Source organism: Rhinolophus sinicus, linkage group LG01 (assembly GCF_036562045.2).
Source record: "Rhinolophus sinicus isolate RSC01 linkage group LG01, ASM3656204v1, whole genome shotgun sequence".
In the NCBI taxonomy this organism is placed as follows: domain Eukaryota; kingdom Metazoa; phylum Chordata; class Mammalia; order Chiroptera; family Rhinolophidae; genus Rhinolophus; species Rhinolophus sinicus.
The window spans coordinates 139107658-139132589 of record NC_133751.1 but is presented as its reverse complement, the minus strand read 5'-3'; the positions used below and the strand labels follow the sequence as shown (position 1 = coordinate 139132589).

General features: G+C 40.3%; 1 protein-coding gene across 3 annotated transcripts in view; it reads right to left on the bottom strand.

Moving 5' to 3' along the window:
- LYPD6B (LY6/PLAUR domain containing 6B) overlaps nucleotides 1–24932 on the bottom strand; it is a 155524-nt gene that overhangs the window by 69905 nt on the left and 60687 nt on the right. The window lies entirely within an intron of this gene.

The window sequence follows — 24932 nt, the reverse complement described above, 5'->3', positions numbered from 1 at the left end:
TTTTTGTCAGTCACAGTTGATTTCCCTTGCCACTCATTTGGGGTAAGGTTGGGGTGACTTAAGAAAACATAATTTTGCAATTTCAGAAGACAAATTTCTAAAATTATCAAACAGGATAGTCAAAACTTGGTGATGTAGACATGGTTTTCCCTCACGTCCTCAGCAAAGGAAGGGCAAGAGAACAGCCATTTCCCATTGACTGTCCTTGCCCAGATTATAACTCATTTGTATTCCTCAAAATACGTTGGAATCAAAATTTACACACCACTAGCCAAGAAGTTGAGGTAGAAAAACAAAGGGAAATTAAAGTGTGTTAATCTTCTTGTCTCATATGGCAAAAAGCTACCAATTACACTTTGTTGGGAAATAAATGGATTTATGATTTTTCTTTTTTAAAGCATAGTCCATAAATGTAATGTGGTTTCCTAGATGGGATCCTGGGACAGATAAAGAATAATAGGTAAAAACCAAGAAAACCTGAATAAATATGGACTTTAGTTAATACTAATGTGTCATTGGCTCATTAATTGTGACAAACGTACATACTGGTGTAAGATGTTAATATTAATAGTAAAAACTGGGTATGGGGTATATGGGAACCCTGTGTGCTATCATTCAACTTTTCTAAAAATCTAGAACTAAAGTGTAAAGTTTATTAACTTTTAAAAATAGGGGTAGTCCCTGAAGAATTTTATTAAGATATGTAGCTTATAATCAGATAGAGGAGGAAAAGGTCAATTCTTTTAAATTTTAGTCAGCCAAGAGAATGCAGGAAATAAGAAATGAGTGTACGTAGGGGGTAGGGATTGATAATCACAGTACACAGCAAACAAGAAAGTGACAAAAATAAGGTTTGAGTTTTTAGGATGCAGTATCTCTTGTTTCCCTAATTAAATATTGGGCTGCCACCCTCCAACTCCCTTCTCACTCCTAACTTTTTTCACTGATATCACAGTGATTCAACCAACCAATTTAAGAAACATTAATTGAGCCCAGGTAAAAGCAAGACCCTCAGTAAATAATATGGGGCCACATTCCCAGAAAAGCAAGAACCATCCTCTGCTGTGACTCCCCAGAACTCACATCGGACCAGATGACTACAGGTGCTTAATAAACATTTGTGGAGATTAGCTAGGCAAGGAATGCAGAGACTGGCTGGGCAACGCCCTGGCTGGGCAATGAACTCACCTGGGAAGCTCTTAACAAACACTAATGCTCAGAACCACCCCGACAGAGAATCTAATTTGACGGGTCCTGGATCGGAGCCAAAACATCAGTATTTTTTAAACAGCTTCCCAGGAGGTTCCAACACGCAGCAGGGTTGAATATGAGTGTACTGTAAGATGAACTGGAGCAGAGACCAAGCCTGGATGTTGGGAAATCAATTAACTATTTCAACAGCACAGGTGTAGAAATTTCAAATCATTACTACTTTCTCTCCCTCCAGCAACTACTAATTCACTGCTTGTCTCCAGCAGCTGAAATGTGTAGAGTAGACTACTTTTAAGAGTTAAGAATGTAAGGGAGGGACAGTGGAATCACCACCATGGTCTAGTAAATGGTCAATAAGAAACACTCCTGGGGGCAGCCGGTTAGCTCAGCTAGATAGAGCACAGTGCTCTTAACAACAAGGTTGCCAGTTCACTCCCTACATGGGCCACTGTGAGCTGCACCCTCCACAACTAGATTGAAACAATTACTTGACTTGGAGCTGATGGGTCCTGGAAAAACACTTAAAATAAATAAAAGTTGAAAAAAAAGAAAGAAAAGAAATGCTCCTTATGAATTCAGAGAATATTTTAGTCCTCAAAAAGGAAGGATGTATACTGGGGAGAAATAACTTTTAAAAGGAGGGTGTTGAGAGAAGGTACTAACCTTCTCTCAACAATTTGTAGAACAACTCAACAGAATATCAGCAAAAATGTAAAAGAATATAAAAGGACAATACCATCAACCAACAGAATACGATAGACATTTATAGAACTCTCCACCCCAAAACAGCAGAATACACATTCTTTTTTATTTCTCATGGAGCACAGACCAAGTGAGACCATATCACAGGCTATAAAATAAACCTCCATAAATTTATAAGAATGTATATCAGCCAGAGTATATTTTCCAACAACAATGAATCAAACTAGATAGACATCAATAACAGAAAGATAACAGGAAATTCTCCAAACCCTTGGAAACTAAATAATACACTTCTAAATAATCTATGGGTCAAAAATAAAGTCTTAAAGGAAATTAAAAAATATATTTAACTGAATAAAAACGAAAATACGATGTATCAAAATACCTAGAACACAGATAAAGTAGTACTGAGTGAAATTTATAACACGAAATGCAAACATTAGAAAGGAAGAAATGTTTCAAATCAATAATCCAAGCTACTACCTCAAGATTTTAGAATGAGTAATGTAAACCCAAAGCAAGCAGAAGGAAGGGAATAATAAAGCTAACAGCAGAAATCACACAGAGACCCATGGGAGAACATCACATGACCACAAAGGTAGGGACTGAAGTGATGCAATTGCAAACCAAGAAATGCCAAAGATTGTCAGCAAACCACCAGAAGCTGAGACACGAGAGATGGTTTCCCTATGGGTTTCAGAGGGAGCTTTGCCCTGCTGACACCTCAATTTCAGACTTTTAGCTACCATAACTGTGAGACAACACATTTCTATTGTTTTGAGGCACCCAGTTGATGATACTTTATTGCAGCAGCCTTAGAATCAAAATCAACTTCCAATTAGGGAGAGGGGAAAAGGAAGAAAAAGAAAAAAAAAAACTGAATCCAAAAGAAGGCAGGAATTTTTTTAAAATAGGACATAAAAAGTTTTACATAAATACAAAATTACAAAATAACATAGTGGAAATAAATTCAAATATGTCAGTAATTCATAAACTATAGACATATTAAAACTCATTTATTAGAATAAAAACTGCTGAATGGGTTTACAAATCTGATTCAGTTATACAGTTCCCAAATAAATTTCTAGAATAGAGTAAAATGATAAAAAATATATAAAGAAAATTAAAAAGGTAAACCAAACTCCACATTAAAAGAGAAAAAGCTAGTGTAGCAGTATTAATATCAGAGACAGGAAGGGACAATTCTAGCTTACAATGCACCAGGAGGCAACAACTAGAATATTCCTAAACAACATAACCTACAAAAATATCAAATGAAAGCTGACAACTATAAGGACAAATGGAAGAACCCCCAGAGTGATAGATGTTCTCTTCTAAAAGATAGATGTATCTGCAGCTGAGAAAAGATGCAGATACAAACCAGTAGGGCTACAGATAATGTGAACAACCTGACCAGTAAAACTAATCTAAAAAGATGTATAAAACCCTACTCCCAGTGAACAGAATTCACATTCTTTTTTCTAAGCACATGGGAGCATTTATAAAACTATCAATATACTACGTTTCCAAGGAATCTCAACAAGTTTCAAAGAATCACAGTCATACAAACAACATTCCTTGACCAAAATACAATGTTGTTTCTCTCTGAATTCAACTTCACTCTAAGACAAATGCAAATAAAACTACAGGGAAACAGCGTTTTGCACTTATCCTACAAACACAGAAAAACAGTCACACAAGGTACTGATTAAGATGTGAGAAAACGGACTGCTGGGTATCGTGGGGGTGTCAATTGATATAATTCAGTAACATCTATCAAAATTTAAAATACAGTGGATTGCCCACCAATCCATTGCTAGGAATGTTTCCTATAGATACACTTACGAATGCGCAAAAAAGTGTACAAGGATTTTCATCCCAGTATGGATTGTTATAGCAAAACATACAAAAAACCATAATGTCCATCAAGGTGGGAATGACTGAGTTGTGGTCTTCTCAGATAACTGAATATTAATAAGAAATGAGGCAATATCATATTTACGGACATGGAAGGCTCCAAGAGCTGCAAGATATGCAACAATGTGTATAGTCACAATCATTAATTTTCTTTATCAAAGAGAGGTATGTACATTCCAGAACCATATATACCCAAGAATCTGCTAACAGTAGGTGCTTCTGGGAAGAAATACTGGGAGACAGGGAAGACTTACTTTCACTAAATATTTTTTGTAATATATCTGCATTTTTACTATGTCCATGTATTACTGTTCAAATAATAAATAGGCAAAAAACCTCTATAATAAATAAATAATCATGTTATGTATTCACTTAAAATGCAGCATAGAAATAAAATGAAGTCTCCTGTGATCAGCCTAACAAACTGCAGAAATTCCAAATTCCTTCGCACATTCCCTTTTAATTCTTTTATTGATGAACTGTCAGGGATAACAAGTCTGTGCAATTAAACCAGCAAACACGTTCAACGAGATTTTCAAGAGGTTCATTACCTGACTGGTACATGTAAGGGTGCTCAGTCAAAAACTGCAGGGCAGAACGATTACAAACAAATAGAAGACTGCTTCCTTTCATGGCAAACCAACTTGATGAATCCTGCCTACATCTCTGACCTCTCTCCCTTCCCTACTCCCAAATGACACACCAAACACACTCCAGCCCAGCCTCAGGACCTTTGCATGTGCTATTAATATTATCGTTTCCTGGAATGCTCCTACCCCACCCCCCTCACTCTTCCTATATGTCCCCCATCACATGGCTTACTCCCTGGATTCACTCAGATATCTGCCCAAACATCACTTATTCAGAAAGGTCTCCCCTGACCAGCTTATCTAAAACAGTACTACCCTCCCAGCCACTTCTCTATCTCCTAACCCTGGCTGGGTTTTTTTTCCACCACTTATACCTGATATGATTTTTGTTGCTTATTTGTTTGCTGCCCACACTAGAAAGTAAGCCCCAGGAGGGCAGGGTTTACTGCTATCCACCAGTACCTAGTAGCACATAGTAGGCACTAAATAAATGTCACATAAATAAAATTTGCAGATGGAAAATCTATAGCCTAGTTCTCTTTATGTTTTGGCCAAATCCCTTCTCACATACGTTTATTTTTGTAAACTGCAGCTTTTTCTTGTCTTTTCTGCCCCGCCAATGATCAGGGAAAGGGCAAATGGAGAAGCGTTCTCTCTGGAGAAAGAGCAGAGTGGAGAAAGAACTTGCACCATGATGCTGGCTTCACCAGGCTAACATGCTACAGGCTCAGAAGCAGCATTTAATTTCTTGGTCATCCAAGCAAAAAAGTTAGGGAAAATCTTCTTTTCCGACAATATGAAGAATAAAAACCCAATGCTACATTCATGTTCTAAATGCAAGGATGAGCTTAAAGAAGGTATTTGAATCTCAGCACACGGGAAGGCCCGTGGCCCTCAGGCCCAGCAGGTGAAGTAGGACCTCCCTACATACCGGAGGGTGGAGGACTCAGCTACCGGGCCCCTGGAGGGACACCCTGACCCCTATCAAATGCAGCTCTCTATTAGACTGCTCCCACTTACCTTCCTTAGGCCTCACTTATCAGAGAAACGGTACTTACCTGTGTGAGAGAATCACAGGGAGAGAGAGAAGTCTCTCCACCCAGCCGCGGCCAGACAACTCTGCTCTGAAGGCACCCCTACTTTGGTTCTTTAAGGGAGCCCCACCTCCTGTTAAGCACTGAGTCACAAGCTCACCCATCACCCTACTCTCCCCAGCTTCTGACTCAAAGAGAAGATGGTGTTCGCTCTGTGGCACCAAGCCAAAGGCTCCACGTCTTCCCCCACTGCCGTCTCGTAACCCACTAAATAGTATAAAACAACCTGACCAATTCCTGCCACATCCACATGGTTCCCCGAGAGCAGGTTGTATACTTTTGTGAAAGAGCACACAGCCTAGTATCAGCCCAAGAAACAGTTTCTGAAAACCAATTCCCACAAAGAAAACAGCTGACTACTATTAAATATATATACATATATATAACGACATATATATATACATATGCGTAATATATGCATATATATTTGTGCGTACACTGTATATATATGAGCCTACTCCATTCCCACCCATAGACTTTTCCAGTCTTTAGTCAGGAAGTTCTTCTTATAGTCTAACCTAATTCCTCCTCAAATTAGTATGACTTATTATTTCTCCTGTTTTCACTGGAAAAGGTGAAGAATTCACAAATACTGTCCATGTTATATATTTTCAAATGCTAAAGGGCCCTTTCTACCTTCTCTAGAATCAATGAGCACTCTTTTGCAAGTCCATGGCACTCATATAATTTATTTCATTTCCCCATGATCTCTAAAAACTGCAAGTTCAAATCAGAAATGAGAATAGTTATTCTGCTCCTCTCATATTTAAATCTACCCAATTATTACACCTCTTTGCTTGCTGTATTCTAAGCAGAGCAGAGAATGAGAAAAAAGTTGTTTTTGCGAGCATCTGTCGCCACTGACCCTGGGTTACCTCTGCCGAGTATTTACCTAAGATTATTAGGTGATCCACTGACATTATTACAAGAGGGGGCAGGAATAGTGTCAACCTAATGAGGCTGCAGATTATATCTGATGGTCTCCATCTGAAAATCAGGGCAGGCCAGGCTGTGTGCTAATCAAGTCAGCAAAGGCCCTTCACCCTGGGACAACAGCAGCCTTTGTCTACACCTGAGAGGAAAATGAGCTGCCTCCTTTCTAGTGCTAATAAGTTTAGTGGAGACAGATTATGTTGCATGGGAAAGGCTGGGCTCTCCCCTTCTGGGGCAAGCATCCAAAGCAAGGGGCTCAAGGAGGCCAGACACCATTCCTTCGTGAGTTGGAACTCCAACCATTTTGCTGGAAAGCTGACAGTGTGTCTTTGAGCTCAGAATCACCAGCATTTTTCACAGTGCTTGACATGTAAGAGGGGCTCCATGTACGTTTACTGAATAAACGAATGGATGAGTTATTAAGATTTAAATTTGGTTCTGAACTTCCTGGTAACCAAAGCAAAAAGAGGAATATGCTGGTTTACACAGTTTTCACGTGTGGGTAAGAGAGAAGACAGCACTCCTTCAGAAGATACAGTTCTGCTGCTAACATTGTTTTAGAGACTGTTTAGCACACGCTTCTGTGAATGTTAAAATCCTCTGCTGAAACCCCCCCCCCCCCCCAAAAGGCCAGCAGTGAGTCCGTGCTCTTGATGGTATTGCAGTATTGACCAGCTGGAAAGATCTGGTCATCACACGTGGATTTTCCCATCCACTCCTGCCACGGAGCAAAGATCAAAGTCAGCAGCTTCTCCTCTGCATCCTTAACAGCCAACATGAACACACTATGGAATCATTCATTCCCGCTTATTGCTGGGCCTGGAACAAGCGACTCCAGGTTCATCCCACAGTGGTTAAAAGTGGTTCAGGAACACATCCATGATTTCACAGCAAGTGGCCAGATTCCACTTATTAATGATGTACAACTAATTCTAGAATTATACTTTCTCTCTAGGCACATAGTTAGCAATTGGAAGAGTGTCTGTACACTCGTATTCAAACGGGTGCAGTGAGTAGCAAAGAGAACATAACTTGGGTTTCAAAGAAACTAATGTCATTGAATAACATCATCACACACACTCTCTCAACCCAGGAGGAAAAAAGGAAGCCACACTATATCGTCCTAGCTTCTAAGCAGGGTAAATAGAAACTAGAGGAAGCAATAAGCCTTCCAATTTTTGGAATTTAATGATACTTGAAAAGAGCGAAAAGTCTGATAACTCCTAATTTCAGCCAGATTGAGGTAAAAAAGAAGCTTACCTGCTATTAGAGGTAATGCCTTTGATATATGTGACAAAGTGCCTGCCGAAAGGCTGTGTCAAAATCTAAAATATGTTTTCCTTTGACCCAGCAATTCCACTTCCAGGAATCTATTACAATTAAATAATAGAATATTCCTTTATAAACACGCAAAGATGTATATGCATAAGGACTTATCTGTAGTCTGTGTAAATATTATTTATGAAAGAACAAATGGAAATAATCTAAATGTCAATTAATAGAAAGTTGATTAAATAAAGCATGGATATTTAAAGAACTATAATGATTATTTCACTCTTGCATGCACAAATATTTACTGAGCACATGCTATACTGAGCTTGGTTCTAGGTGCTTGAGTTACATGACATAAATCATACAAAAAAGCCCTGGTCTTGTAGAGTTTATATTCTAGATGTAACACTTTTAAGTAAATTATTAACGGGAAATTCCAAAATGGCTACATATTTTTGAAATACAGATACATGTGTATCTGTAAGACACATTTTTGTATATACAGATAATGCCAGATGTGCTCTTAATGCTCCAGTGGGTCCCTTTCATGTAAATGGGAAGCTATGGGAGCTCTTTTTATTATTATAAAAATAATAATAACAACAACAGCTTGATCTGTGGAACACACTTAAGTGGATTTAATACTGGCTTTGATATATATACTAACTGCACATTCTCAACAATTAACTAACCCACTTTCCCCTTTTTTGACTCACAGAATTACCGTAAGAGTTCAGACGACAAGGAAAACATCCAGAACTCTTTACGATATGCCTGGAAATAGTAGATGCTCAATAAACATGTTTCATTCGTTTTCTCCTTAGGCTGCACTGGGACTCAGAACACAACCACTCAATGCTTTCTTCTACTAATTGATCAATCAAATGAAAACAAAATGCATCCTTTAAAAATACCTAACTAACAAGTATTGTTGCTAGATCAAGGAATTTTTAATTGTCCACTCTCTCTCAGCCCATACGTACACAGCAAAAATCAATCTTCTCTCCCTCAGGAACTACATCTTTGTATTTCTTAGCACTGTTCCCTCTTCACTGAAGAAAGTGGTTTAAAAATATTTTTTAATTAAGCAAATACCTCTCAGCTTAGTCTCACCTGTGTTCTTATATCCACATTTGTTTCCAGAAATAATGCTTTTTTCATAAAGCCTTCAAAAGTCAACAAGGGCAAATTTTTCTGCAAAATTTCGAGGACCCGTACCCTGTTAGGGCATGCTCAAGTCTCAAAATTGACTGCAGCATCCTCACAATTTGTTTTCTATTAGATGTTTTCCCTTACTTCACACTTTACTTAATGCCTCAGCCTGCAAGCACAATAAAATCTTTCAATAGAATACCTATTAGACAGTGGCAATCATGAAAATAAAACCCAGTGGCATAAAATAAGCTGTCTCGTGGACCCACTGCCATCTGGGAAATGGATACTCTAACAGGGAATCTGCTAAGAAGCTAATGAAGTCCCAGATTCTCCAGGTGCTGGCGTTGCCTCCAGCCACAAGGCACGACCAAAAGCCACGTTCATCCTTTCATTTAGTCCAGGGCAAGAGGAACTTATTAAATATTGAAAATAACATTTCTTGAAACTCACTGTTTCAAGAAATGTCTTTATATCATGTTTTATCAGATATTTTCAAGCACTTAGCATCAAGGGGAAACAATGGATCTTTTGAAGTAATGGTCTGTTTTATATAGTAGATATGAGAACTGTGAGATATACATATATCTGTGTATATATATATGTATATATACATATATATATACATATATACATATATATATATATATATATATATATATATATATATATATATATATATATGTATATATGTATGTATATTTGCTTTGGTTACCATAAAATTCAGAACCAGATACAAATCTTGATAACTCATTCATTCATCGCTTCAATAAACATACATGGAGTCCCTATTACATATCAGGCACCATGCAAAGTGCTAGGGATTGTGAGCTCAAGGATATAGAGTCAGCATTCTAGAAAGCCATGGAAAGATACTGAATTAACAAGTGGCCTTTGCTATGACTGAGACACACACAGGATACTCTGAGAGCTCAGTGCTCCTCACCCAGCCTGGGCGAGGGGAAGGGGAGGTGAGGGGAGATGGCAGGGACAATCAAGGATTCCTCTAAATATGACATATCAGCTCTGGTTCTTTGTAAATTATCTCTCACTTGATTTCTGATGCTTCTGATTCTTTCTATAAAACTATTTCAAACTTTCATAGAAATAGACTGGAAAAAAATACATACATATTCATACATAGGCACATTTAAATATATATACATGACTCACTAAACAATATCCTTTTAACCTAGAGGAACCCTCACAATTTACAAAATGCTGCTTACAATGGGGTATTTACAAGGAACTCTGTGAAAATCAGACATAACTAGAAGGGATCTGCTTTGAAGAGTGGATTCTTGCCATGAATAGTGTTCATGATTCCAAAGTACCTTTGGTTTAAAAATATTAAGGTATCCTCTTATTAACTTAGCATATTCTTAGCGTTTTCTTTTTCACGACTGTTTATTCCAGCATGCCGACCCCAAAGAGCTTGATGCAGTAGCTCTGGGCTGGCAGACAGTGATTGACAACAGAGATTAACTCCGTGGTTTCGTGATGGATTCTGGCTTACTTCCAGATTTGGCTAATGCAAAGCCAGTGCATTCCTTTGCCTCCTCCTCTACCACCGTTTCCCTCTACCACATCGTACACTGTGAGAGAATGGGGTTGCTGGCATCATTTCAAGTTATATCATTGATTCGAATCTATCCCCAAGCAAACTTGCTTTTATTTCAGAAGAACACTCTCTAGTGATCTGAATTGCAGGGGCAGTAAAACAATTCTACATTTATGTAGCATTGCCATCCCCAGAGGAATAGTTTTCTAGGCCTACAAATACCTCAGCAGCAATAATGAGTGTGGTGGGTTGGAGTCTTTTCTGTGGCTTTCTAAAAAAATCAGAATTCCATGCAGTAGAAATATGATTAATTTGATGCTTAATAACAGCAACAACTGCTATAATAAAGGACATTATATGTATAATTCTCAATGAACAGTAACTCCTTCATAAACTTATGGTAAAAATAATAATATCTGGCTTATAAATAAGAATCAGCAAGGAAAGTAAGTTGTGCCTCAGGGAAAAGCCTCGCGGAGGGCCAGTCTCCATCCTCAGGGTTCCCTCAGTTGACATCATTCTCCAGCTGAAATTCACATGGCTTTCTCCCTCCCTCCGTTCCTTCAGCTCCCTGCTCAAATGGCCCCTTGTCAAAAAGGCCTTTGCTGACCACATTTCTTTAAAATAGCACCCCCAGCATTCCCTCGCCCCCTTCTCTGCTTGTTTTCCTCTCTCTCTCTGCCCCCCCCTCCCTTTTTCTCTCTCCCGGCTCCCTCCCAGTTTACCAATGCTACATTGCACTTCAGAATCTCCCTAGCCAAAAACATTCACCTTCCTGAATATGAGTCTTTAAGACATTTAAGCCTTATCAAGTTTAGCGAAAGAGGAAGATATGCAAAGACATGAGAGGCCGTGAGTCGCTTAAACCACAGATCTAGAACCCAGTAAAACAAGAATCATAAAATACAACCAAAGAAGCAGTTAAGTGTCTGATCCATAGTTGCTCTTGGCTCTGTCACTCCAAGGGAACACACCTTAGGAAAAACTTTAAGAATGAGTAAATAAATAAAAGCATCAGGCCACAGAAACTAGGGGCTTTGCTCAGACCACAATTCTGTCTTAGCATTTCGTTTTTGACGTCTGCAACCAAAGTGTTCTACTAAACTGCCTGCCAAGGATCAATGAATCAGAGCCCCCAACAAATCTTTCAACAGGCTACTGAGAGTGGAAAGCTAAATAAATGGGGCAGGGCCAAACACAGTTAGCAAACTGCACATCTGTAAGATGGAAATAAGCTGCCCTTGTCTTTAGCAGTAACTCTCCTCGCTAAGTAGCTCTGAAAGAGTTTTGAAGCCTTGAAGCTTTTCTCCTTGGTGTGTAGCTGCCAAGGAGCTCATTTCTAGCTGCAGAAAAGAAGAGGCTGCCAAAATGTGGGACTTTGCCCAGCACCCACTGGAGCTGCCCTGGATGGAGAAATTCAAGCTGCATCAAACCCCTGCCCTGGAGAAAGAACACATGGAAACATGTGCTATTGGTTATGTATCCATGTGCCTTTTCTAAGTCCCTTTCCCCTTGCCTGAATGGAAATCAAATCATGGTACATGGAAGGTAAGTCCATTTCTACATCAACCTTTTGAGTGTTCGTCTGTGCCAGGCAACCTGGGCTCTAGCTAGAATGCTTCTATTTGCTGCACAAAGGGAGCCTGGCTCAGCCAGGGGAAAGATTAGTTTACAAGACTGCAAAAAGATGGATTCCATTTGAGGCATGGCTCTTCTTTTGAAGTAATGCATCAAACTCTTCTCTGCCCTGTTTTCTTTTATGCTATGCAACACAGCTCTGACTTGCCTATGATTCCATTCCTAGAAAGGTCAGATAATAGTACAGAAAGGACGCAGGCTACACGGCTTTGCTCAGCCACGTACTGTGCGGCTTTCGGGCACATCGCTTCCCCTCTCTTGGTCTTGGTTTCCCCATCGATAAACCACAAAGATGACAGTGACATGATAGCTGAGAGTGTTATCTACTCTAAGATCTCCAGTACTGTGGATGTTTCTGAGATGTATCTCTTTTTGAAAGAAATATTTTCATCATCAGTTCTTTCTGACCTCTTATTTAAGTTCTTAATTATCCTCTTCTCTATCCCCAGACTTTGCTGGTCAGACATCCTTTGCCCTCTGCTGGAGAATTTTCTGTGTGACTCTTCATATCACATAAGAGAAAGAAGACTCGGGAATTTCCAGCTTTCTGGTTCCCCTGAGCCGTGACAGCTCTCTCGCGCTTTCATCGTCAGGTGTGGAGAAGTGGCCCTCACTGGCCACACGGGCCCACACATATCTTTCTTTCGGAGGCTGCAGATGGGCCCTTTCTAACTCTTGGCTTATAAACTGCCATGCCAGAGACTTGCAGCCCTGAAGGGATCCATGCCCTATTCCACCTTCCCAAAAGGCTTCTCTTTTTCTTCTCTCCCTTTCCTTTATCCTTCTCAAACATTCTTGCTCTTCCTTTTTCTTTCTCCTCCTTTCGCATCTCCTGGGGTCCTGTCAGCACACTAAGGTGGTTATTTAGACCCACTGGTAACCCACAGGAAAATAAAATTAAGAAATTGCTGCTTATCTTCAATAGCAGAACCACAAGCTGAGGACTGAGAGCTCTGAGAAGCACATTCATGCTGACAGCAGGAAGAAAGCTATAACATAAAAGCATGTAAGATGAAATGAATTCACAATCACAAATTCAGATCAATCACTTTATGTTGAAACATTCTAAGACACAGCTTTGAGTCACACGTTTTTCATAAAAAGTCAGCATGATGAGGGGAAAGAGATACGGAAACCACAATATTTAACAGATGTGCGAGCAGCATAATCCCTGAGATTAATGAAACTCCAGGTCACAACCATTTAATACGTTTTTGCGAAGCATGAGGAGCACGTGTGGTGAGGATTTGTAGTTCAATCAAAATATCTTCTCTACATCCACTTGTGAACATAATACACTCAACATCCACGTGTTTAACAACAGCAGCCTCGTCCAGGAGGGCTGCCAACAGCAGGCAGAAGTGTGGCATATCTAAACAAATGAACATGGAAAGGTATCATTATGACTGATGTTGTAGACATTTGGGATAAAAAGGCTTTTCAAGTAAGTAGGAGGTTTTAGGCAGGGGACAAGTTTTAAAGAGGTCCTTACACTCAACAACCTTTCCCAAGCACAAACCAGATACAAAAAGGACCCTGACCTCAGACAGCATCCTCTAACCCCAGGAAGAATGATCTGGGGGGATGCAGATGGAGTGGACGCAGAGTGTCAGTGGCAGCAGGAGGAAAAGGATCAGTGCTCCTCTCCCCAGCCGTGGAGAATCGCTGAGTCCGGCCCTGCTGTAACTCTGTGGGACCAGGCCTTCCTTCCTCGTTCAGAGGTAAAAACCTTTGGTTTTTGAGCAAGCATCATGAGCTTTCCCTCCAGGTGTAAAACAGAATTTGCCAGGGACCTAAGATGGATGGCTAATTTTTGTCCCTCTTCGATTAATAAAGACTCATTATGAAATGGCTACAGGACACGAGCCAAACCACTCTGATGTCCAAATTAAAACAACTGACATTTAAAGCTTTTTCTCTTAGAACAATAGAAATGTAACATATCTGGAAAGTTGCCATTTTTATAGCAGGGGCTGAAGGGACAGATCAATAGACTGGCACAAACTACGAGTGTGTCCTCGGCAAGAGCTTCTGAGTGGAACAGAGCTCCTGGCTGTGTCTTAGGTAAATCCAAACCAGAGAGAGAGGCAAACTTAACCCTTTTGCAGCGCCGGTCGGATATATCCGAATGACTATTTCCATCTGCTGACTGTGGATGGAAACTTCCAGGAAGGAAGTATAGGAAAGCGGATGCCCATTTTTCTATATTTTGGTGTTTTTCAAGAATAAATAACAATAGGACATTTTTATACATAAAAATAATATCATTTATATACAAAGCAGCTCAAATTTTTATTATTAAATGCAGAACATTGTCAAAAATCAACGTTTTGATTTTTGGTGGATTTCTGACACATTTTGAAAAAAAAACACCTTGAAATCAATTAATGCAGCAAAAGAGTTAAGACGCAGAGGGAGAGTTTGCTGTTCGGAGTTCTGGCCCAACAGACCTCTCCAGGGCATACAGGGAAGAGAGGGATGCATTCACTATACTGCCCCCAGGCTGTTGGACCAAAGATCAGGGCCTGGGATGGAGGAGAAGCAGAAGTCTGGGGATCCAAGAAGAAATAAGAAAGCCACTTTTTCACAAAAGGAAAAACAGCATCAAGAAGGACTGGGACCATGGCAAGAGCAAGAATAAGACAGTGCTGGTTCAGCCCTTCGTGTGCGGTGCCTGTCTGTCTGCCTCTCCATTTCTCCTTCCCAGAGACCCTAGCCCTGCGGGCAGGTCCTGAGCGGACATCCATGCAACAGTCAGTATTTGTAGAGCTCCTATCTTGCACCAGGCATTGAGAGAGAAATGAAGGGTGCAGAGATTGTTTCTATAGGTTCCCTGCTCTGAAGACACAAAGCCCCATCAGGAAAGCTTGGCAAAGTCCACTAGGAGTCATGTCTATTGCATCATGAGCACCACCAGCTACGGATGCTGCCCCCATCGCAGGAAGAGTCTGTGGCTGCAGAAAGTACTTAGCCCCCCCCACCCCTTTCTTCAAAAGGTAAATTCCCCTACCCAGTAGATATACTTGCTATTACACAATTGGAGCTGCATTTCCTTAACTGAAAGATTATCTCCTGTTAAAAAGGAGGAAGAGGAAATTCATGAAGCTTATTAGTAAAATCTAGACCTCTGTACAAAAGAGTTAACGACATCCTTCCCAAGAAGATTTTCACATAGAGAGTCTGAAGACTGGTTCCCTATAAGTAGTACAGAGTAGAAAGTGTACGCAGAAGGCAGCTCAGGCCTGGCACTTGTCCTAATTCTTCAGGCCACACTCCCAAGAAACATCCCTCTTGCTATATTTTGTATATTCTCAAGCTTGGAAAATCATTCATGTTCTAAATAATTTCACATGCTACATATAACTCTTAGATTAATTTTTCTTATTAGGGTCTTAGAGAAGATGGCTTTTTCGGGAACTTTCCTAAACACACAGACTTTGACTCTTGCCTTGCATGTCCCCATCAGATAACCAGCAGAGGACCACCTTGTGTTTGAAGGATATCCCCAATATGCTGAGTTTTAGGGAGCATGCAATGGACCCCCAAATCTTATATGCCCTTCACTATTCACCCACTCAGCATTATATTTCAACCAATCAGGAATTATTCATCATTTTCATCAGATAAGAGTTGAGATTTCCCAGGTGAGTTCTCCATTCCTCTCGTCTATGAGGTGGCCTACGTAATTCTCATCAGATTTTATTCTGGTGCACAATCAAGGGGATGAGAACTCTAGGCAAGATTAGAAATAGAGCAGTCTCTCGAGCAAAAATAAAAGGCAAGGTGGTATGTTCTTCATTGGCCTGTCCTTAAGCATCTGAGCCATCTGTTGATACAAATGGCTCTATAATTGCCCTAAGAAATTCTGGCTTGTTTTGAAAGGGTATTTTGAAAAGACAAAACTTAGGAAATCAAAGACCCTCTTACCACCATTCATTGGGAGCTCTGAGTACCTTACGCATTGCTTTCAGTCGTTTTTATCCAGATGAGGCAGCTACACTAAATACTGCCTTAACACCAAATACAACCCAGTTCTAGCTCTACTTTCCATCCTGCTGAGACTCTCTCTTGTAAATTACAGCAGCTGCTCATCAGTAATGGGAATGGAGATGCGGTACCAACGATTAGAACCAGGACAAGGAATCCGTTTTCAGAAATTATCCCTGAAGTTCATGAGTTGGATCTATAACTTGAACCAAACTACTTGCTCTACTAATTAAGACTAGCCTATCAGGAGATTTCAAAAGCTATCTGAAGGTACATCCCCAACTGCCATACCCAGATCTCTGTCAAGCCATCTGGGAAAACGTAATTCAATTCCAGAAAAGCTTATCACACGGAAGGTATAACCAGCTGTAAAAAGAAAAATATGACACAAACCTGATATCCAAGAGGCAAATGATGTCACTATAACAACCAAGTGGATAGAGCCACTTGAATAACGGGTTATGTGTTTTTTATTTTGAAGTAAAGAAATCAGTTAAATGTCACATGTTAGCTGAAAATATGTCTTTTAAAGGAACGAAATACACAAGGAAAAAAGAATGTGTAGCTATGAGTGGTGATGGACGTTAATTAGACATATCGTGATCATTTCGCCTTATATATGAATATCAAATCATTATGTTGCACACCTAAATCTAATGTAACATTTTCTGTCGATTATATATTGACAATGTTGTATATCAATTTAAAAGAGAGAGGCGTATGAAAGTACTCCAAGGTACTGTGCGTGTGGTTTGGAAAAGGGGTTAAGATACTGGTTAACTTCATTCCCAAGGAGGGAAATGGCATCATGACCTAATCTTCCCTGACTGCACCAGAACTCACCACTTCATCGCCCCACCCCTCTCCAGATCTGCCCTCCCCAGTTGTAATCCAGACAGGAAGGGGTCAGGGGAGACCAGCAGATTCCTTGGTAGGTTCCCTGATCCTTGGAGAATGAGTGGCTTTCCTGACACAGGAGGAGTTCTGAGAGACACACGAGCCTGGAGGAGAGTAAAGGCAGCCATTTTGGCAGTCAAACTATCAGCTGTATCTAGAAAGTAATATAGCTATCCTAACTCACAGTCCAGGCATGGCTTTGTTTGGGGAGGGCTTTGCTGTGGCTGGCACTGTTTGACTTTAGTAAACAGGCTTGGAGATTAGTAATTTGTAAAGTCACTGTATGACCTGGTAGGTGAGGGTATGTTTGAGTTGCTGGGTTTTGCCAATTGAGAGGTCTGGGGTGGAGGAGAAGAGGTGTGAAAGGTTTGTGTTTGACTGGGGAAGCCCAATTTCCTCCTGGAATTTTTCTGTTACAGGCAGTTTGACCTCATCAACCCACATCAACTTTCTTCTTAGGAAAATAAAACTCCCAGCCAAGACAATCCTTTTTCAAAGGCTCCCTTTCAACTTGGTTACCGAGTCTGGGTCTTCGGGAGTATTGGGGTTGGCCACTAGGAAAATTACCCAAAGAAGCTTCCTGTGAACATTTCTTCATCATTTTTCATAACAACTTGGACAATGGGGTTGGTACAAGAGAAGGAGGTGGGAAGAGAGCTGGCTGAGGAGGACCACACTGTAACTGAATCCTACCTTGTGGAATGCAGGCTCCTTTATACAAAAGCCTAAAGTAAACAGTAGCAAGGTCAATTGGCAAGAGAAACTGCAGGGCCCATTTTAATGCCAGTGACAAATTATTTATGAAAACTATCTAGTATTTGGATTATCTTTTCCTCTGATGAACTCCATTAGAAGAATCAGTGAGTGGTAACAATAGTTAAGAACTGTCCTGTTCCCACAACTTCAGAAGCATAACAAGTGGTTCTACTCTCGAGAGTTGCTAAGGACAAAAGATGCTGCCTCGCTGAGAATAACGAGTTCCTCCAGCACGCACACCTGTTCACAGTATCATATGATCTCTCAGTTACATAATGTGTTTTATGACTCCTGCCTAAAGAACAGACCTGTGCACTGAACACCAAACACACCAAACACTCCTTTCCCACATGTATGTAGTTGCCTTGAGTGTGGATATAAAGTGTCTGCTATATGTAAAAAGAAAAGACAATGCCCAATGGAAAAATCGTCCAACTTGAATTCGTACAGACTCTTTTTTTAAAGAACAATGTTCCCTCAAATCCCCCAGCATTAACTTTATCATTTTCAGTGTGTTCTTTAGAAAACGCCAATATAAAACCAAGTACAAACTCCTTAGATGTATTGCCCTTAATGTATACACACCAAAGCACATGTAGAAATAAATACAACCCAAACTACAGAAACAAATACAACCCAACCCAAACCAGTAGCATTCAAATTAATAACATTAATATAATACGCTAGATGGTGCTCTGCTCAGACCACGCTGTTGCCCAAAGGAGGATGTATGTGGCATTTGTCACTGATGGCTGTGGCGTGGGTCCTTTTGAGCTCAGCAAGCATTTACTTCCGAGGTCTGACAATTAAGTACACGAACTTGCCACCGTGTGCTTACATTGGCAGCACTGTACAAACAGCTTGGTAAGGTTTCATAACCTTGGTATATCAGTGTCTCACAGCTGTGTTCGTGTGGATGTACAGCCGTGTCTTGCTGAGTGGCGTTCATTACTGTTGTTGTGAGTTTTTGTGTGCTGTCACAAGAATGTCTGAGCTTGAATTAGAGCAACGAACAAACATTAAATTTCTTGTTAAATTTGGCAAGAGTGGAAGTGAAATCAGGGACATGTTAGTCCAAGTTTAGGGGATAATGCCATGAAGAAAACGGCAGTGTACAAATGGATTAAATGTTTTTCTGAGGGGAGAGAACAGACACTGATGAAGAGAGGTCAGGGTGGCCAGTAACAAGCAGCACTGATGAAAACATTGCAAAAATTTGTTGAATTATGTGTCAAAATCATCAACTGACTGTGAGAAGCCTAGCAGACCAAGTAAACATCAATAAAGAAACAGTTAGGAGAATCTTAACTGAAAATCTTGGCATGAGGAAGGTGTGTGCAAAAATGGTCCCGAAGGAGCTCTTGCATCATGACAATGTACCAGCTCACACGGCACTGTCTGTCAGGGAATTTTTAGCCAATAAACTAACTGGATTGGAACACCCTCCCTACTCACCTGATATGACCCCCAATGACTTCTTTCTTTACACGAAGATCAAGAAACTATTGAAAGGAAGACATTTTGATGACATTGAGGACATCAGGGTAATACGACAGCAGCTCTTATGGCCATTCTAGAAAAAGAGTTCTAAAATTGCTTTGAAGGATGAACCTGGTGCTGGAGTCCATGCATAGCTTCCAAGGGGAGTACTTTGAAGGTGACCATAGTGATATTCAGCAATGAGGTATATACTGTGTTTCCCCGAAAATAAGGCCTAGCCGGACAATCAGCTCTAATGCGTCTTTTGGAGCAAAAATTAATATAAGACCCAGTATTATATTATATTATATTATATTATATTATACCCATTCTTATAATAAAATAAGACCAGGTCTTATGTTAATTTTTGGTCTAAAAGACACATTAGAGCTGATTGTCCGGATAGTTCTTATTTTCGGGTAAATATGGTAGCACCTTTTGTAGGATGAGTTCGCGAACTCAATTGTCCGAACTCGTATGTAATGACTGGATTCTCCCAGCACTTTCCCTACTGTAACTACTGTGACACCCATCTTCATCAGCCCGCTCTGTGGGCATTTAGTCTTTAAAGGTAAACAGTGCCTAGGCATCAAATTAATTCTTAAGAACCCTCCACATTTAAACTGGATCTGGTGGACACTAACTTGAATATACACCTAGATTCAGGTGCAGACACTGAAATCATGCCGCAGTGCTCAGTAATGACACAGTTATCCAGTGTTCCAGAACATGTCTAGAATAAATTTTTATTGCCATCCAAGTTAAAGCAACATTTAAAAATTCTTATAGAAAACTCACAAACCCAGATGCCCACAAATGCCCCCAAGGCTCTCAGCCCCCAATGTGAGAAACTGCCCTGTGGAATGTTATTTGTGACCAGGTTCTCACAGATAAACTGCCCTTAGTGTGTCCTTAAAACTGGAAACATACTTGGCTCAAAACCTTGAGGGGTGAGTTTAGAAGCTGGAGAAGATGGGAAACAATTAGCATAAGGAATAAAATTGGAGCTGACATAAGATAATGCAAAGACTGCCAAGAAGCAAACGCAAAGCCCAGCAGACATGTGACTTGTTCTGTCAGCGCTGAGCGCTCTGAATCCCTGGCTCTCTCACTGTGACCTAGTTTTCATTATAAAGGATATGCCATACTGAGGGCCTTTCTCAGAGACTATAGTCCAGAGAATGATGAAACATGATCCAAACTTGAGATTCTACAAAATAGGCCTGTTCTGCCCTTGAAACAAACTTCCCAGCATCATGGTGCTGGTCTTTTTGTCATTTGCATCCCCACTTCCCCCAGCCCAAGGTCAATTGTCTGCCCTGCTCTGTGCCCCAGGAGGGTGACTCCCACCCACTGTGTCACGCAGGTACCTGGGCCAGCTGACTTCTGGTTAGGTTTGGCCAATGAAGGCACCGCAAGAGACTGCAGGGAAGTTGGGGTGTTTCCTCCCACTCCCCACATTCTTCAGCTCAGCATCACGGATGAAATTGGATCCCTCCACAGACCCAGCCCCAGCAGGCACTGCTTCCTCCACTGCATGCAGCCCTAAGTGCTCATGAAACACTCTTTCCTTCCCTTGTCCCTTCAGGCCAGGGCTGGCCATGAGCACACACACAACACTTCTTCCTTCTCTTGTCTCCTCAGCTCAGAGCTGGCTGTGGCTTTCCACAGCTGCAGTCCCTTGTTTGTTCTCACCCTGCACACACCTCTGTGAGCAGCCCTTACCTAAATTCTCTTCATTGGAACCAGTGGGGTGAATTCGATGTCCTGCTGGGAACATTACTGATACAACCATCAACTTGTTCAGGCAAATCAGTATTACCGTGTTTCCCCGAAAATAAGACCTAGCCGGACCATCAGCTCTAATGCATCTTTTGGAGCAAAAATTAATATCATACCGGGTCTTATATTAATTTTTGCTCCACAAGATGCATTAGAGCTGATGGTCCGGCTAGGTCTTATTTTCGGGGAAACATAGTATGTGAACTTGTAGGTGCGGATTAGATTCTCAAAAATTAACAATATAAAAAAAGAAGAAAAATCACCACCTATCAGGGAAGCAAGCCCATGAATATAATCATATAAGCAACCAAAGTGGCCTGGACCCTCTAATTCCACTCGTGAAAATTTTAGCTTAAAAAAACAATACCTTAGGAAATAAAAGAGTTATATTTATGAAGAAGTTTATTACGTTATAGCTATAGAAGAGGAAATTTTGGAAACAACCTAGATGTCGATAGTAAGGGAATAATTAAATTATGACACATCAACTTAATGGACTACAATGCTACCATGAAATATTAGTAAGACTTTGTAGCAACAAAAAGATGTTTATAATAATAACAGTAAATGAAATGACTACTTTAACATATATTTGAACATACATTAGAAGTTTAATTATGTAAAAATAAATACGCATGCACCTAAATATTAGATAAAATTTCACAAAACTAAATACCATGTTGGAGTACTCAAATTCTAAGTACGATGTGTTTCTTTTCTAAAATATTTTTAAGATACAACAAAGGGCATAATATCCAAAGACCACACAGCTACAGCTAGCGATGCGAGGGGTGCATTCTGGGAGACTAAGTCTCCTTCAGACTATGTCGTGCCCTCCAGCCAATAAGCTGCCCTCAGCAGGACATTTAACTTCAGTCTCCGTTTCTTTCCTGTACAGTAGGATGGCTACCGACCCACTCCAAAGGATGTAAAGTTAACGACACCTAATAGGACTACAAAATATGTTTTTGCTTTCATATATCTGACTCACTGTATATACTGAATGTATATGCTGACTCTAGCTGGGACAATTTAAAATGAAAGCATTTCCTTAGACAAATCTTGTGGTGCAGTGCCTTGTGAGAGCTCTTTCTGAGACTGAGCACTTTCATTAGAAAGTGGAAAGATGAACGTTGTCATTTGGGGGTCTTCATTGGAGGTTTTAAAATGTTTCACGCTCCTCCTTAAAGAGATCCCATCTAGCAGAGTGATAACAGATTGATGGCCATGACCTTCCGCACATTCCTCTAACTCCTTTTAAAATGAAATCAAGGCTCTTGCTGCTGGTGTCTGTGGGCCGGGTGCCAAGGCACTGTAATGAGGGTTACATATCATCCCCCACCCTCCAGACCATCATCTCATCTCACTGCTAATGTGCTAATGCCAACAACAATCATTTCCAAGAGGGGAAATCTAAGAGAAAAATGCTTTCCCTCTACCCAAGACTTATTTTCTGTAAACAGTAGTTGTCAGAAAGACAGTGTCTTCATAGTGAAGACAAATATGACACCCTATCGACATCACAACAAAATGCTTTTATAGACACAACACTCTTTATGCTTTCATTTTAAACTGATGATTGGGTATCTCCCTAAATTATACATTTTCGCAGAGTTTCTTCATTTAAAACATGTATTGCTCTAGAATATATATTAACTTGAAATATTGCTTCCCTATTTTATAGCCAAGCGGATGATCATTTTCTTTAATTACACATTAATCCCAATGTATTACCTGGATAGGCAGTTTATGTTTTAACAGGGCAAAGATGAATGGGCAGGTGTTCTGCTATAATCTGACTGAAGAAGAAATATAAGGACTACACATGATTCATTTATTACTTCTCTGAGCTGAATAATATTAATAACACTGCCACCTTACATTTATAAAGCACTTTTCACTTTCAAAGTGCTTTTGTATCTGAGATTACATTTTCCTGGATCTTTTTACCTTTGACAGTGCCTTCCAGAGAGCACACAACTCTACAGTTTTTCAACTTTCTGATGCCCCAACATTTTATGTGCATATGTTTTATACCAATGGGATATGGTCAGAGGTAGCAGAATAACCATGGCCTCTGGAAATAGATCTGGGTTCCAAGTCTCAGCTCAGCCACTTACTGCCAGACCTTGGACGAATTCCTATAAACATCAGTTTTGTCATCTTTAAAATGGGAATAATATCACCTTCCATCAATGGCTATGGAAGGACTAAAGATGTAACTTAGAAAAGGGTCTGTTACATATCTGGCACATAGCAGGAGCTCGATAAATAAAAGTTGCAGTTATTTTACTCCGTCTTAAACATTTTCTTGCCCCTATCGGATTTATTTTCTTCAAAATATTCTAATTCAGAGAGGTGCAGAGGAAGTAGAAAATCAAGAATAACAACAGTAAGTCCAGAAAATGTACCAGAGGTATGATATCAATGCAATCTCAGATGCCTTCTGTCCTCAGGGCCCTTCTGGAGCTAAGAGTCTGTAAAAACTCATCCATCTCTTTTCTACTTGAGTAGACTTAAGAGTAACAGTGCTTGGGATAAACCCCAGTACCCATCAGTTGGCATTCCCGTACTCTAAGTTTAAAAGTACATATCAAACCCAAGAAAACGTCTCAAACAAATAACGCTCTTTGGTTACAGTGGTAGCCAGCCTAAACAATGGCCCCTGGTGATCCCATCTCCTGGTAGTCACACCCTTGGTGGTTCCCTCCCCCACCCCCAACATACAAGCGGAACGAAGCAGGGCTAGTCTATAACACAACCAATGGAATTAGGTGGAAACGTGTGGTTTCTGAGGCTAAGTTCTAAAAGACGTTGGAGTTTCTGCCTTGGTCTCTTGGATCACTTGCTCTGGACAAAGTCAAGCACTATATCATGAGGACACTCAAGCAGTCCCATGAAGAGATACACATAAAGAGGAACCAACGTGCCAGCACCAACTGCCTGCCATGTGAGTCACCTTAGACGTAAATCTTCTGGCCCCAGACAAGCCTTCAGATGACTGCAGCCCTGGCCAACATCTGACTACAACCTCATGAGAAACCTGGATCCATAATAGCCCAGCTAAGCCACGTATGAATTCCTGACCCAGAAAACACATGAGAGATAATAAATGATTATTGGTGCTTTAAGCAACTAAATTTTGGAGTGCTTTGTTACACAGCAATAGATTGTTAGTACAGTAACAAGGGTAATTTGGCAAGAATATGGAGTGGAACGACATGACACTTCATCATACAGCTCATAACCCAAAGGACATGTCTAAACAATGATGGATGAACAACATGGCCCTGCTACACAGAGGAAAGTGGCTTTAATATAGAGATTACTTTCATAGTTTCATAGTTTTAACTGATCCCACAAATCCCCCACTTAATTCCAAAAACCTAAAAAAATGACACATTTGACTATATAAAAATGTAAAATGTCTACATGGAAAAACTATAAAGTAAAAAATCTAATGACAAATGGGGAAGATTATCAGCAATGTAGGATAGACAATGTATTAATATTCTCTATATAATAGGAAATGTATAAATTAAAAAAGAAATCCCTTGATAGTAAAAACAGAAAGCAGATATGACTGAGAGATTCAAGTAAAAGAGGTGCAAACAAAGACTGAGACCTAGGGCACTCGAGTGTTTAGGTGTCAGGAAGAAGAGGTTTCAGCAAAGGAGACCAAGGAGTAGCCAACGGGATACAAAGAGAACTAGAAGAATCTGACGTCCAGGAAGCCAATATTCAAAAAGGATTTCAAGAAAGGAGTGATAAAATGTGCCAAACCCCACTTGTGAGGTGGAGGAAGATGGGAACTGAAGGCGGACTGCCAGATGTTGCCCACGGAATCACTGGTAACAGCTGCATCATCCAATTTCTCTTCCTACTGTCCATAAGTGTTGGTTGAGTAGCCATTATACGCCAGATACAGTACTTCTTGAACTTAGCTCCGGTTATGTTGTA